Source organism: Scyliorhinus torazame, chromosome X (genome assembly GCF_047496885.1).
Source record: "Scyliorhinus torazame isolate Kashiwa2021f chromosome X, sScyTor2.1, whole genome shotgun sequence".
Lineage (NCBI taxonomy): Eukaryota > Metazoa > Chordata > Chondrichthyes > Carcharhiniformes > Scyliorhinidae > Scyliorhinus > Scyliorhinus torazame.
The window spans coordinates 14,843,384-14,859,966 of NC_092738.1; positions in this window are offsets into that span (position 1 = coordinate 14,843,384).

Here is a 16,583-nt window from a genome sequence, read left to right on the forward strand (position 1 = left end):
CTGGAGGAGGTTACAGAGATAGGGAGGGTTGTAGGGGCTGGAGGAGGTTACACAGATAGGGAGGGTTGTAGGATCTGGAGGAGGTTACAGAGATAGAGAGGGTTGTAGGGGCCTGGAGGAGGTTATAGAGATAGGGAGGGTTGTAGGGGGCTGGAGGAGGTGACAGAGATAGGGAGGGTTGTCGGGCCTGGAGGAGGTTACAGAGATCGGGAGGGTTGTCGGGCCTGGAGGAGGTTACAGAGATAGGGAGGGTTGTAGGGGGCTGGAGGAGGTGACAGAGATATGGAGGGTTGTAGGGGAGGAAGGAGGTTACAGAAATAGGGAGGGTTGTAGGGGCTGGAGCAGGTTACAGAGATAGGGAGGGTTGTCGGGCTTGGAGGAGGTTACAGAGATCGGGAGGGTTGTCGGGCCTGGAGGAGGTTACAGAGATAGGGAGGGTTGTAGGGACTGGAGCAGGTTACAGAGATAGGGAGGGTTGTCGGGCCTGGAGAGGTTACAGAGATAGGGAGGGGTGTAGGGGCTGGAGGAGGTTACAGAGATAGGGAGGGTTGTCGGGCCTGGAGAGGTTACAGAGATAGGGAGGGTTGTAGGGGCTGGAGGAGGTTACAGAGATAGGAAGGGGTGTAGGGGGCTGGAGGAGGTTACAGAGATAGGGAGGGGTGTAGGGGGCTGGAGGAGGTTACAGAGATAGGGAGGGTTGTAGGGGCTGGAGGAGGTTACAGAGATGGGGAGTGTTGGAGGGCCTGGAGGAGGTTACAGAGGTAGGGAGGGGTGTAGGGGCTGGAGGAGGTTACAGAGATAGGGAGGGTTGTATGGGGCTGGAGGAGGTTACAGAGATAGGGAGGGTTGTAGGGACTGGAGGAGGTTACAGAGATAGGGAGGGTTGTCGGGCCTGGAGGAGGTTACAGAGATCGGGAGGGTTGTCGGGCCTGGAGGAGGTTACAGAGATAGGGAGGGTTGTAGGGACTGGAGGAGGTTACAGAGATAGGGAGGGTTGTCGGGCCTGGAGGAGGTTACAGAGATAGGGAGGGTTGTCGGGCCTGGAGGAGGTTCCAGAGATCGGGAGGGGTGTAGGGGGCTGGAGGTGATTACAGAGATAGGGAGGGTTGTAGGGGCTGGAGGAGGTTACAGAGATAGGGAGGGTTGTCGGGCCTGGAGGATGAGGTCAGCAAACACTGGGGTGATGGAGAAGAGATAAAAGGAATGATTTTTTTCCCCAGACTTCAGCGACTGTTTCTTGTTATTTTTAAGGGCTACTAGTGTGTATAAGACCGTAATGTCATTACTGTATTTATGACAAGGAATAACCTGTAACGAATGACTGGAGAATTTGATTTGTAATTGATGCTCGATCAATGACTCCAGAAGTGAGATTGGATGGCAATTGAAGGCTTTACTGGACTAGATGTTTCCCCCAGCAGCGCAGGTACAGAATGCGGCTGCTAGGGAGACACAGATTCTTATACTCCGCCTTACTGGGCGGAACCAGCAGTCAGGCTTCACCAATGATCTTCCTGTCTCAGGTACCTCCCACACCAATGATCTTACAGCCTCAACCGAGGTACCGTAATACCCCTAATACCGACTACCACATTCACCCCCTGTTAAAAAATAGAGTCCGGCGGGGGTGGTGGTCTCGCGTCATACAGTGGTAGAGGTTATGGTGGTACCCGTCGGTGGTACAGTGTTTTGCCTTATTACATGTCACAACTATTTACAGTATTCATTTTACATGCACATATCAGAATGAAGCAATTAGTCGATCGGGGGCCCTGGTCATCCTCTGTGTTCGTCACAGTTTCAGCGGTGATGCAGGCGCCGGCTCGGGCATCCGTGACTCCGGGAGCGTGACTTCGGCTTCTTCAGTAGCTTCATCATCCCTGGGTGGGACCAGTGGAAGAACCGATCCACCTGGGAAGGGGGCAGCCGTGGGGTGCGCCGGTGGGAGGTGTAGCCACTTAAATGGGCCAACTCCCGATTTAAAATGGCGAACGGCAAAGGCTGATGGGAAAGTCAGCCAACACAGACAGAAACCAGCAGGTGCATCGATACCAACGACCATCAGCATAACAATGTAGCAGCCATTTACATACTGATGAGCAATCCCCGGGAACAATATGTAACATTTTGGACACACAAAGCAAAGCCAGACTCCTCGGCGCCAGCAGGAGCCAACACAAAGGAGGTGAACGAACACCTCAAGACTGCCCATCGATCAGGGAACCGCTCCAGTATTGGAGAAAATCGAACCAAGCGATTGGGACAAAGTCCAATCACTTGGGACCAGTTACGGGGTCCGCCCCGAAAGGCGGGAAGCCCCTGGGGACTATAAGAGTTAAGCCCCAAGTTCAAATCGCTCTCTCTTCATCCCTTCGTCCTGCCCGGGTCACCCAGCAACGCGAACCAACCTTGACCGTGGCCGGTGCAGTGACCACCGAAATAAGTAATTCTTAATTCAACGCTCGCTACGAGATAGGCGCTCCTAGCTACCAATCCGTACCAACTTCGAATCCCGCAGACTCAGGACCCGAACAAAAGGCCATTTGTTCCCCTGACCTGGTGGGCCAGTCCGAAGTTAAGTATATGCCTGTTAGTTGTAGAAGTAGCTTAGACGTAGAATTGGTGCATGAGTAACGATTACTGTGTATAATAAATGTGCTTTGATTTGAATCTTACTAATCGGTGTATTGAGTTATTGATCATTACTTGGACTTGAACCTCGTGGCAGTATCATAAAGATACCTGGCGACTCGAGAGTAAAGGTAATAAAACAGAGCAATTGAACCAACATTATTTGGCGACTCCGCCGGGACCCGACCTACAAGTGGCATAACCACTCCGGCAGAATCGAGAATTTGAATTAGAGATCCAATTGGGAACAAAAAAAACCCACAAGCGTTCAAGCAGTTCTGATCAATCCTCATAATTCGGAAGTGGGTGTATGCATGCGTAACTAACAGGGCGATAAGGTCAAACTGATAGATATTTGTTGCGACAAAACTGTCGGGAGTTTGTATTTCGGAAAGTAGCGAAAGCCGTACCCGTATTTACAGCACCGCCTTAATACCCCTGTCCCAAATTTGAAGAGCAGCATTCAGATAGGAAAGATGGCAATTCAGGCAATGCAGCGCCTCATGAACCCCGAGGAATTTGCGGTTGCAGCGACCAGCAGCAGTAGAGTGGGATAATGTCCCATTTGGGAAGAAGAGATCAGGAAATATCTCAAAGGGAAGGGATGGCCCCTTTGGAGTGAATTCTGTGACAACGAGGAATCAGGTCCCGGGAGTATAGGACATACTTGGCGGGAGAACCTGAGCCAGATCCACAAAAAGAGCTTAGGAAAAGCTCGCAAGCCGATGGCAATCGTGTCCTGCTTGGCACAATTGCGAGGCACAGAGGAGGTCGTTAGGACGCTCCGGAAAGAAGTAGAAGGCACACATCGCATGAGTAAGGTCGATGTAAGCGAGGTAGAAAGAGAGAACTTAGAGTTAAGGAGGAAGTTGGCAGCAAAAGACGGAGAAGTGGAGGATGCCAAAAGGGCTCACCAGTCTTGTCTGGTGCACTTAAGCAGCTTCCAGTCCCAATATGAAAAGGCCTATCAGGACACGCAACGTGCAGTCCTGGTACGAGAAGAAACCGAGAAGCAGGTAGAAACATTGCAGAGGCAGTGTAGTGACCTGAAGGCAGTGCTAAGAGCACCCCATGCTGCCACCACGGAGCAAAGACAAAGCTCACTAGACCACACAAAGTGCCGGAAGCAGATTGCAGAGCTGCAATCTCTGCTTTCAGTCCAAAAAGGATTCCAGGAATCCTTTGGAGCAAAATTAGATGAGGAAGACGGCCCTGATTGGGAAGAGTTGAATGAGACAGCGCAGAGATATGTTCAGGGAACATGTGCGCAGGGAAAGCCACAAAAGAGGAAAGCGCCCCAACCCCCCACAGAGCAGATAGTTCAGGCTCCAATGAACCCAGTCACCACCCACCGCACAGCCACATCGGACGATGCGAAATTTCTATACTCCACCCCCTTAACAGTGACCCAATTACGGGACGCGTGCGATAAGATCACACCGTTCCTCCCCATCTCAGACCCCCACCATTTCTTTGCCAGAGTAAAGCAGCAGGCGACCATGTACGGCCTGGATGAGCGAGAGCATGTAAAGCTCACAGTTTTAAGTTTAGACCCTTCAGTCGCAGCAGCCCTTCCCGACCCACAGAATGTAGGAGGAGGCACCCTTGCAGAAATGCATACCGCGGTCCTGGATGCGATCAGGTATAACCGGGGTGACCCTGTAGATGGCCTCAACAAATGCAGGCAAAAGAAATCCAAGCAGCCCACAGCGTTTGCTGGACACCTGTGGATCCACTTTGCAGCAGTTTTTGGAGACGTAGACCGTGCCCATTTGTCCCCAGACAACATGACCAAATGGACCCGCACCCTTATTTCCCATGCCACAGAAACAGGACAGAAAGCTTGCGCGAATTATGATCCCTCAGAGGAGGCTCATAACGAGAAATGGGTTGGAAAAAGATTGTCCCGCGCCTGGGAGCAATCTGTACAAAACAAACCCGCAGTTAAAAATCCCGAGGAAAAGCAGGCCGACGCAGATATACAGGCAGTTACAACACACCAGAACCCCGCATGGGTAAATGAAGGAAAGAACAGCCCCCCACCCAAGTCACAGGAGTGTTACAACTGTGGACACTTCGCAAGAGAGTGCAATGTCCCATGAAAGCCAGAGGGAGCCCAGCAGACGGGCACTCTGAGTAAGAAGAAGACAGAGCCAATTCATCGTGTTAGCGCCCGTTCAGACCAGACAGACCTGACCGGAACGGACTGACGGTGTACGGGCTCCCCCAGTTGGGTCTGCGACACCCTTTGGGATAGGTCCGGACGACCGGTAGTTGCAGCGAAAATTCGGGGACAGCCCATCGAGTTTCTCTGGGACACAGGAGGGTCCCGCACCACAATAAATTCCTCCACCATGTTCCAAAAGGACACGTGGCCCACTACAGCCACTATCACCCTCAGCAGCTTTACAGGCCACTCACAGCAGGGTCACATCACAGCCCCTGTACCCATTCCAATCGGCAACATCACCACCAAGCACCCCGTAGTCTTAGTCGATCTGCCCCACACAGTAGAACACATTCTGGGAATCGATTTTATGAATTCCCACAACTTATCATTTGATCCAGTCAATCAATGTGTCTGGAAAACACAAAGTCTGCAACGCTCAACATGGGTGAATACGCAAACAAAATTAGCGCAGTAGGCGAATTTTGGTTCAACCCGACCACGCTTAGTACGGACAAGCAGGTTAGGGCAGTTCTGCAAAAGAACAGGGCAGCATTCGCGACCCACAAACACGACTGTGGACGGATGACTGGCTCCGTACAGATCACAGGACCTGACCCTAGACCCCCAAAACAGTACGGATTTCCCCAAGAGGCAGAGGGAGAAATCTCAAAAGTAATCGAGAGCTTATTAGAGCAGGGCGTACTTAGATCAGTAGCCTCCACCAATAATGCCCCGATTTGGCCAGTGAGAAAGCCCGATGGATCATGGCGACTGACCATCGATTACCGGGAACTCAACAAAATCACCCCCGCAGCAACCCCCACAGTAGCAACAAGTCCCGAGACCATGCTCAAGCAGAGACTCAATTCCCGATTCTTTACGGTTTTGGACATCAGTAATGGATTCTTGTCCATTCCATTGGCAAAAGCGTGCCAATACAAATTTGCCTTCACCTTTAAAGCACAGCAGTACACGTGGACATGCCTTCCACAAGGATTCCACAACTCCCCCTCCATTTTCCACCGACAGCTGGCAAATGGTTTAGCCAAATTCTCTCGCCCCGAATGTCTGGTCCAGTACGTAGACGACCTACTACTGCAGACAGACACCAAGGAAGAGCACATTGAGCTTCTGTCCGAACTCCTGGAACTCTTACATTCAATTGGTTGTAAAGTGAACCCCAAAAATGCCCAGATTTTGGAAGATAAGGTGATATATTTGGGAACAATTATCACACATGGTAAACGCGAGATTGAGCACAAAAGAATTGACTCGATCGCTAAATTGCCCCTTCCCCAACACGTTTCAGCCCTCCGGTCGTTTTTAGGACTGGTTGGCTACTGCCGAAACCACATTGACGGTTTCGCCAGCAAGGCAGCGCCCCTCTCAGACCTCCTCAAGGAAGGAGCCCCCTGGGAATGGCTTCCGCAGCATACGGTTGCTGTGGACTCTTTAAAACAGGCACTCATAGCAGCCCCCGCACTACAAGTTCCAGACCCGCTTTCCCCTTATGCCATAGAGGTAGCGACCACAGACCGCACCCTTCCAGCCGTGCTCCTCCAGGAACGGCACAACCAGTTAAGGCCCGTAGCTTACGCCTCCAGAATTTTAGATGCTGTGAGAGGCATCTGCTCGCAGTATTCTGGGCAGTCCAGTATTTTTTGTACATTATTGGACTGAACCCCATCACAATCCTCACGGAACACACCTCCACCCAACTTTTACTGGACGGACGACTCAAGGACGGTACAGTCAGTCAAATACGAGCAGCCAGATGGACCCTTCTTTTGCAGGGACGGGACATCACTGTTAAACGGACAAAGACCCACACTTTTTTAGCCGACAACTTACAGTACCCCGGAACCCCCCATGAATGCGATATTATCTCTCCACACCACAACACAGGCCCCTTTATTGCTAAAACACCCCCCAGAAAGATAGGTAGTTCGACCCAGAGCCCCCAGCACACAGACACGTGTGAGCCCATAAGGATATATGTGGATGGATCTTCCACAGTATTGGATGGGAAGCGCATAACAGGTTGCGGCATTTATGTCGAGGATGCGCAGGGACTCGCCCTAGAAGAAATAGCAATAAAACTTCCAGGACACTTAGGCGCGCAGGCAGCAGAGCTCGCGGCCATCACATATATAGTGGAACACCCAGATTCCTTCCCCAGCCCAGCAGACATATACTGGGACAGCCTCTATGTCTGCAACAGCCTTGTGGAATTCCTGCCCCTGTGGAAAGCAAGAGGATTTGTTTCCGCGGACGGAAAACCCCTCCCTTCAGCCCCATTGCTCCGTCACATCTTAGAGAGAGCACAGAACAGGACTTTTGGGATAGTCAAAGTTCGAAGTCACCATCGTTCCTCCCCCCCTGGAAATGTGAAAGCTGACGCACTGGCTAAGGCAGGTTCCAGGCATGGATATTTTTGGACACCCCCCGAAAGCGCACCAGTGAGTGCAGTTCAGGTCTCGCAGACAAAGATCGAGGATCTAGTGGAGGCCCAGAAGCCGGACAGCAATCTCAGGGAGATTGTAAAGGGAACTATCCAGCACCCTACGAGAGATTTAAAAATGCTCTGACCACACATGACGGTGTGGTGTTAAAAGACACCCTTTATGTGGTCCCTGAACAGGTCAGGAATCAACTGATTTGTTTGTTCCATGACGGTCATGGACATCAGGGAATCGATCCCACTACAGCCCACCTCAGGCAGCTTTGTTGGTGGCCGAATTTAAAGGACGATGTAAATCACTACATTGAGAATTGTCTTGTCTGTGCCCAGAATAATCCGGACAGATATGCCAAAAAGGCTGAGCTTAGTCACACCCGACCCGTTAATGGCCCCTGGACTAACCTCCAGATTGATTTTATTGGACCATTGCCCCCTTGCAGGAATGGCTATAAATATGTACTCGTGGTAATAGACACGTTTACCAAATGGGTGGAAGCATTCCCATCCAGAACTAACACGGCCAAGACCACAGCCAAGATTTTGACCCACCACATCTTTACAAGATGGAGACTCCCCCGCAGCATTGAATCCGACCAAGGTTTCCATTTTACGGGACGTGTCATGAAGGACGTCCTCACGATATTTGGCATCACCCAAACATTCCACATTGCATACCACCCACAGTCGAGTGGTATCGTGGAGCGCATGAATCGGACCCTAAAATCCACCCTCAGAAAAATAGTCCAGGAGAACAACACCACTTGGGACTCAGTCCTCCCTTTTACGGTGATGTTTTTGCGTAATACAATTTCTACTTCCACAGGTTACACCCCACACACCCTCATGACCGGACGCCCCATGAAAGGCACAGAATTTTTATTAGGTTTAGACTTGACCAGCCCGAAGTGACAGCCCTCACACACGAGAAAGCAGTAGAGCAATTAGTGGATAATGTAAAAACGGCTCAGCTAGCAGCCGCAGTAAAATTGGGCACAAGGAAGAAACAGAGCAAGGCTTGTTTCGACAAGACAGTGCATGCGACTGAGTACAGTATAGGACAGCAAGTCATGCTCTCTGTATACAACCCCAGCACATTCCTGTCACCAAAGTACTCAGGTCCGTACTCCATTGCGGACAAAGAAGCCCTTCCGTCTACAAAATAAAGTATCCCAACGGAAAGGCTGCGTGGTTCCATATCAACCAGCTGAAGGCATATGGAACACAGTCTAACCACTCACACCACGTCATGCTCGACGCAGCACACCACACCCGCCCACAGCCAACGTAACCCTACCATCCCCCAACACGTCCAGCCCAGCCGTGGACTCAACCTCGACTCCACCCCCTAAATATACACTCCGCCCCGGAACGCCCACAGACTGCAGCAGCAGAGACAGCGACTGTGACTCGGACGATAGCCACAGCACCCCTCCCTACTATCCCCATGCAACAGGACCCACACCCAGCGAATCCGACTACGATCCGAGTGATCCCTTCATGATCACTTTCCTGAACAAACCCCACCACCGACACCGACCCACACTGACGACCCCGATTCTGTCCCCACACAACTAGACACCAACTATTGGCACAGAGATAATTTGTTCAGACTCGTCCGGAATGACGAGAGCGACCCCACCTCACACCATGCAGCCCGGCCAGCCCTGATACACTCAAGAGTGTGGCACCCGGGAGAAGATGACGACCTTGGGTCTGACTCCCAAACCGAGAACCCCTTTGCGACCCTGTTCGCAACCGAGAACTGAGGTGTCCAGGTGATGTTTTAAAGGAACCGCTTGGGAGAAAACAGTGTCCTTTCTGATGGAACCTGCAGCATGTTTTATGTTGTTTGTAGTGTTTTGTTAAATATTGTATGTCAGACCGGAAATTTCTTTCCACAGCCCCACGCCTTTTCGGCCGAAACCTCTGAGGACTTGCCCACAGAGATTTGCTATTGGCCAGACGCTAGTTCAGAGGAACTAGTTTGTCTGCAGAGACTTGTTAAGGTCCCAGACGCCAGTTCAGCGGAACTCATCTGTCGACGGAAACACAGACCCCCGTTCATAACTGCTCTTCTGGTTCGAAGGATAGAACCACTACGGCAGCCCCACCACGATGACGACATTTCTTGCCCGTTCTTGTCGGTTGCTCAGGCAGTGGAGAAACGGCTTGGGACCCGCCCTGCCTGGGAACCCCCCCTCTGGTCAACTACACTCGGGTAGGGAACACGGCATTGGGACCCGCCCTGCCTGGGAACCCCCCCTCTGGTCAACTACACTCGGGTAGGGAACACGGCATTGGGTGCCGTCCTACCCGGGGACTCCATCCAACTCTTACCCGTCGCGGCCCATACGCACCTCATTTTGGAAAGTTTTAGTTCAAAAAGTTTTGTTTTGTTTCAGGTAACCCTTAGGTTGCCAACCACTTGCTATTTACATCCTGGAACATTTGGATGGTAGATTGCACAGTCAGCGAGACGGCTCGCACTGGTTCATTATTTGAAAGTGTGTCTTGTCCTGAAATTCGGTTTTTGAAGAAAGAAAAATGAGGGAGTCACACATAGTGACCAATTATAAAGGGAGTAATTGGCACTAAAGGACAGACAGGCTATCATACGAGATGTTAAACCAAGATAGTAACAGATATTATGCTTGTTTCCACAGAACTCCAGAAGCTCCAGGACCGGAGAAGAGAAGAGAAAAAAGGAGAAGTGAAAGAAGAAGAACCATGAGGACATCCTCCGGATTGCTTATCTTTATGGACATTTGGTTGCGAGTGAACGCGAACCCCATGACCTCAAGCCCCCCCAGCCGTTAATGTTTCACTTCCCCACAGTACCCAGAGCCCAGTCACCAGCGACACCACACCATCTTGGTGTGCCAGGTTTATAACCTGGTACTCCCTGTCCTACTTGATAGAATCCCTATTGGTATTGGCGATACTCTGCTGCATTGTGCAGACTATGCGTCTGAGAAAATGGAGAAGGAGAGCCTACCGCGCTCGCACCCCGGTATAAAGGATCAGATCCCCTATTTTCGGATACGACCAGACCCCCGACCCCCGCGATCTATAATAAAGAACTTTCGTTTGCGTTTTTTGTTGTAAATAAAGAAATGTTCATGAGCAATTGTACGATCCTGAGCTTGACTGCCAAGCCAGGAAACATGTGTATCAACTGCTATGATTTTGTTTGTATGGTTGAGGAAGTTAGAATGATGAAATGTTTAAGTGAGTGTAGTGTATTAAGGATAGTTAGAGGTTCCCATTTTCTTGTTTTGTAATGCATGTCCCTGTTCGACATAGCACCCCTTAGAATTGTCAGTTAAAATTTTTTGCATAGTTATGGTCAGTGTAGAGGCCATGAAAGAAGTGCTCACCGGGTCAGGGAATGAAAACAACGCAGGTATGTGATCCTTCACGCTTCGCGTTAGGATCACAAGGAGGGCGTGTAGCCACCTAAATGGGCCAACTCCCGATGTAAAAGGCGAACGGCAAAGGCTGATGGGAAAGTCAGCCAACATTGACAGAAACCAGCAGGTGCGGGTTTGCTGTGTATTTAACTCTGCAAAAGGCCAGACAACATTGATACCAGCGACCATCAGCATTATAATGTAGCAGCCATCTACATACTGATGAGCAATCTCCGGGAACAATAAGTAACATTTTGGACACACAAAGCAAAGCCAGACTCCCCAGCTCCAGCAGGAGCCAACACAAAGGAGGTGAACGAACACCTCAAGACCGCCCATCGATCAGGGAACCGTTCCAGTATTGGAGAAATCAAACCAAGCGATTGGGACAAAGTCCAATCACTTGGGACCAGGTACGGGGTCCGCCCCGAAAGGCGGGAAGCCCCTGGGGATTATAAGAGTTAAGCCCCAAGTTCAAATCGTGCTCTCTTCATCCCTTCGTCCTGCCCGGGTCACCCAGCAACGCAAACCAACCTTGACCGTGACCGGTGCAGTGACCGCCGAAAGAAGTAAGTCTCAAGTCAATGCTCGCTACGAGATAGGCGCTCCTAGCTACCAATCCATACCAACTTCGAATCCCGCAGACTCAGAACCCGAACTAAAGGCCATTTGTTCCCCTGACCTGGTGGGCCAGTCCGAAGTTAAGTATAGGCCTGTTAGTTATAGAAGTAGCTTAGACGTAGAAATTGGTGCATGAGTAGCGATTACTGTGTATAATAAATGTCCTTTGATTTGAATATTTCTAATCGGTGTATTGAGTTAGCGATCATTACTCGGACTTGAACCTCGTGGCGGTATCATAAAGATACCTGGCGACTCGAGAACAAAGGTAATAAAACAGAGCAATTGAACCAACCGGAAAGTTAGCAACAGAGGCAGGGTGGGGTTGGTGGGCGGGTGCGTGGGGGAGGATCCAGCGGGCACCAGGTCCCGTAGGGAGACCGTATCCTGCCGGCCGTCGGGGTACGCCACGTAGGCGTACTGAGGGTTAGCGTGAAGGAGGTGGACCCTCTCTACCAATGGGTCCGACTTGTGCGACCGCACGTGTTTGCGGAGCAGAATGGGTCCAGGAGCTGCCAGCCAGGATGGGAGCGAGGTCCCGGAGGAGGACTTCCATTTCATTTCATTTGTTCATTCCTAGGGAAGACCAGGAGACGTTCATGAGGTGTTTAGTTTGTCATGGTACATAGCAGTGATCGGATGGAGTGGAGAGCATCCGGAAGGAGCTCCTGCCAGCGGGAGACTGGGAGATTCCTGGACCGTAGGGTCAGTAGGACGGTCTTCCAGACCGTTCCGTTCTCCCTCTCTACCTGCCCGTTTCCCCGGGAGTTATATCTGGTCGTCCTGCTCGAGGCAATGCCCTTGCTGAGCAGGAATTGACGCAGTTCGTCGCTCATGAAGCAGGACCCCTATCGCTGTGTATGTAGGCGGGGAAACCGAACAGGGTAAAGATACCGTGGAGGGCTTTTATGACGGTGGCTGCGGTCATGTCGGGGCAGGGGATGGCGAATGGGAACCGGGAGTACTCGTCAATCATGTTCAGGAAGTACGTGTTGCGGTCGGTGGAGGGGAGGGGCCCTTTGAAGTCCATACTGAGGCGTTCAAAGGGACGGGAAGCCTTTATCAGGTGCGCTTTCTCTGGCCTGTAGAAGTGCGGCTTGCACTCCGTGCAGATTTGGCAATTCCTGGTGGCGGTCCTGACCTCCTCGAGGGAGTAGGGCAGGTTGCGGGTCTTGATAAAATGGAAGAATCGAGTGACCCCCGGGTGGCAGACGTCCTCATGGAGGGCCCGGAGTCGGTCCACTTGTGCGTTGGCACATGTGCCGCGGGATAGGGCATCAGGAGACTCGTTTAGCTTCCCGGGACGATACAAGATCTCATAGTTGTAGGTGGAGAGCTTGATCCTCCACCGTAAGATCTTATCATTCTTTATCTTGGCCCGCTGTGCATTATCGAACATGAAAGCTACCGACCGTTGGTCAGTGAGGAGCGTGAATCTCCTGCCGGCCAGGTAATACCTCCAGTGCCGCACAGCTTCTACTATGGCCTGGGCCTCCTTTTCAACGGAGGAATGACGGATTTCTGAAGCATGGAGGGTGCGTGAGAAGAAGGCCACGGGCCTGCCCGCTTGGTTGAGGGTGGCCGCCAGAGCTACGTCGGACGCGTCACTCTCGACTTGGAAGGGAAGGGATTCATCGATTGCGTGCATCGTGGCCTTTGCGATGTCCGCCTTTATGCGGCTGAAGGCCTGGCGGGTCTCTGCCGACAGGGGGAAAACCGAGGATTGGATTAGTGGGCGGGCCTTGTCCGCATAATTGGGGACCCACTGGGCGTAATATGAAAAAAATCCCAGGCAGCGTTTCAGGGCCTTTGAGCAGTGGGGGAGGGGAAGCTCCATGAGGGGGCGCATGCGTTCGGGATCTGGGCCTATGACTCCATCATGCACTACGTAGCCGAGGATGGCTAGACGGTCGGTGCTGTACACGGTCCTTGTTGCAGGTTAAGTTAAGGGTTTTTGCGGAATGGAGGAATTTGCGGAGGTTGGTGTCGTGTTTCTGTTGTCGTGGCCGTAGATGGTGACGTTGTCGAGGTACGGAAACGTGGCCCGCAAACCATACCGGTCAACCATTCGGTCCATCTCCCGTTGGAAGACTGAGACTCCATTTGTGACACCGAAGGGAACCCTTAGGAAGTGGTAGAGCCGCCCATCTGCTTCGAATGCAGTGTACTTGCGGTCGCCTGGGCGGATGGGGAGCTGGTGGTCGGCTGATTTGAGGTCTACCGTGGAACATAGAACATAGAACATAGAAAATACAGCACAGAACAGGCCCTTCGGCCCACGATGTTGTGCCGAACCTTTGTCCTAGATTAATCATAGATTATCATTGAATTTACAGTGCAGAAGGAGGCCATTCGGCCCCCTGAGTCTGCACCGGCTCTTGGAAAGAGCACCCTACCCAAACTCAACACCTCCACCCAACACCAAGGGTAATTTTGGACACTAAGGGCAATTTATCATGGCCAATCCACCTACCCTGCACATCTTTGGACTGTGGGAGGAAACCGGAGCACCCGGAGGAAACCCACGCAGACACGGGGAGGATGTGCAGACTCCGCACAGACAATGACCCAAGCCGGAATCGAACCTGGGACCCTGGAGCTGTGAAGCAATTGTGCTAACCACAATGCTACCGTGCTGCCCTTGAGAACAAATTAATCTACACTATATCATTTTACCGTAATCCATGTACCTATCCAATAGCTGCTTGAAGGTCCCTAATGTTTCCGACTCAACTACTTCCACAGGCAGTGCATTCCATGCCCCCACTACTCTCTGGGTAAAGAACCTACCTCTGATATCCCTCCTATATCTTCCACCTTTCACCTTAAATTTATGTCCCCTTGTAATGGTTTGTTCCACCCGGGGAAAAAGTCTCTGACTGTCTACTCTATCTAGTCCCCTGATCATCTTCTAAACCTCTATCAAGTCGCCCATCATCCTTCTCCGTTCTAATGAGAAAAGGCCTAGCACCCTCAACCTTTCCTCGTAAGACCTACTCTCCATTCCAGGTAACATCCTGGTAAATCTTCTTTGCACCTTTTCCAAAGCTTCCACATCCTTCCTAAAATGAGGTGACCAGAACTGTACACAGTACTCCAAATGTGGCCTTACCAAAGTTTTGTACAGCTGCATCATCACCTTAAATTCTTAAATTCAATCCCTCTGCTAATGAACACGAGCACACCATAGGCCTTCTTCACAGCTCTATCCACTTGAGTGGCAACTTTCAAAGATGAACATAGACCCCAAGATCTCTCTGCTCCTCCACATTGCCAAGAACTCTACCGTTAACCCTGTATTCCGCATTCATATTTGTCCTTCCAAAATGGACAACCTCACACTTTTCAGGGTTAAACTCCATCTGCCACTTCTCAGCCCAGCTCTGCATCCTATCTATGTCTCTTTGCAGCCGACAACAGCCCTCCTTACTATCCACAACTCCACCAATCTTCGTATCGTCTGCAAATTTACTGACCCACCCTTCAACTCCCTCATCCAAGTCATTAATGAAAATCACAAACAGCAGAGGACCCAGAACTGATCCCTGCGGTATGCCACTGGTAACTGGGATCCAGGCTGAATATTTGCCATCCACCACCACTCTCTGACTTCTATCGGTTAGCCAGTTCGTTATCCAACTGGCCAAATTTCCCACTATCCCATGTCTCCTTACTTTCTGCAGAAGCCTACCGTGGGGAATCTTATCAAATGCCTTACTAAAATCCATGTACACTACATCCACTGCTTTACCTTCATCCACATGCTTGGTCACCTCCTCAAAGAATTCAATAAGATTTGTAAGGCAAGACCTACCCCTCACAAATCCGTGCTGACTATCCCTAATCAAGCAGTGTCTTTCCAGATGCTCAGAAATCCTATCCTTCAGTACCCTTTCCATGACTTTGCCTACCACCGAAGTAAGACTAACTGGCCTGTAATTCCCAGGCTTATCCCTAGTCCCTTTTTTGAACAGGGGCACGACATTCGCCACTCTCCAATCCCCTGGTACCACCCCTGTTGACAGTGAGGACGAAAAGATCATTGCCAACGGCTCTGCAATTTCATCTCTTGCTTCCCATAGAATCCTTGGATATATCCCGTCAGGCCCGGGGGACTTGTCTATCCTCAAGTTTTTCAAAATGCCCAACACATCTTCCTTCCTAACAAGTATTTCCTCGAGCTTACCAGTCTGTTTCACACTGTCCTCTCCAACAATATCGCCCCTCTCATTTGTAAATACAGAAGAAAAGTACTCGTTCAAGACCTCTCCTATCTCTTCAGACTCAATACACAATCTCCCGCTACTGTCCTTGATCGGACCTACCCTCGCTCTAGTCATTCTCATATTTCTCACATATGTGTAAAAGGCCTTGGGGTTTTCCTTGATCCTACCCGCCAAAGATTGTTCATGCCCTCTCTTAGCTCTCCTAATCCCTTTCTTCAGTTCCCTCCTGGCTATCTTGTATCCCTCCAATGCCCTGTCTGAACCTTGTTTCCTCAGCCTTACATAAGTCTCCTTTTTCCTCTTAACAAGACATTCAACCTCTCGTCAACCATGGTTCCCTCACTCGACCATCTCTTCCCTGCCTGACAGGGACATACATATCAAGGACACGTAGTACCTGTTCCTTGAACAAGTTCCATATTTCACTTGTGTCCTTCCCTGACAGCCTATGTTCCCAACTTATGCATTTCAATTCTTGTCTGACAACATCTTATTTACCCTTCCCCCAATTGTAAACCTTGCCCTGTTGCACGCATCTATCCCTCTCCATTACTAAAGTGAAAGTCACAGAATTGTGGTCACTATCTCCAAAATGCTCCCCCACTAACAAATCTATCACTTGCCCTGGTTCATTACCAAGTACTAAATCCTATATTGCCCCTCCTCTGGTCGGACAATCTACATACTGTGTTAGAAAAGCTTCCTGGACACACTGCACAAACACCACCCCATCCAAACTATTTGATCTAAAGAGTTTCCACTCAATATTTGGGAAGTTAAAGTCACCCATGACTACTACCCTGTGACTTCTGCACCTTTCCAAAATCTGTTTCCCAATCTGTTCCTCCACATCTCTGCTACTATTGGGGGGCCTAGAGAAAACTCCTAACAAGGTGACTGCTCCTTTCCTATTTCTGACTTCAACCCATACTACCTCATTAGGGTGATATTCCTCGAACTGCCTTTCTGCAGCTGTTATACTATCTCTAATTAACAATGCCACCCCCCCACCTCTTTTACCACCCTCCCTAGTCTTATTGAAACATCTATAACCAGGGACCTCC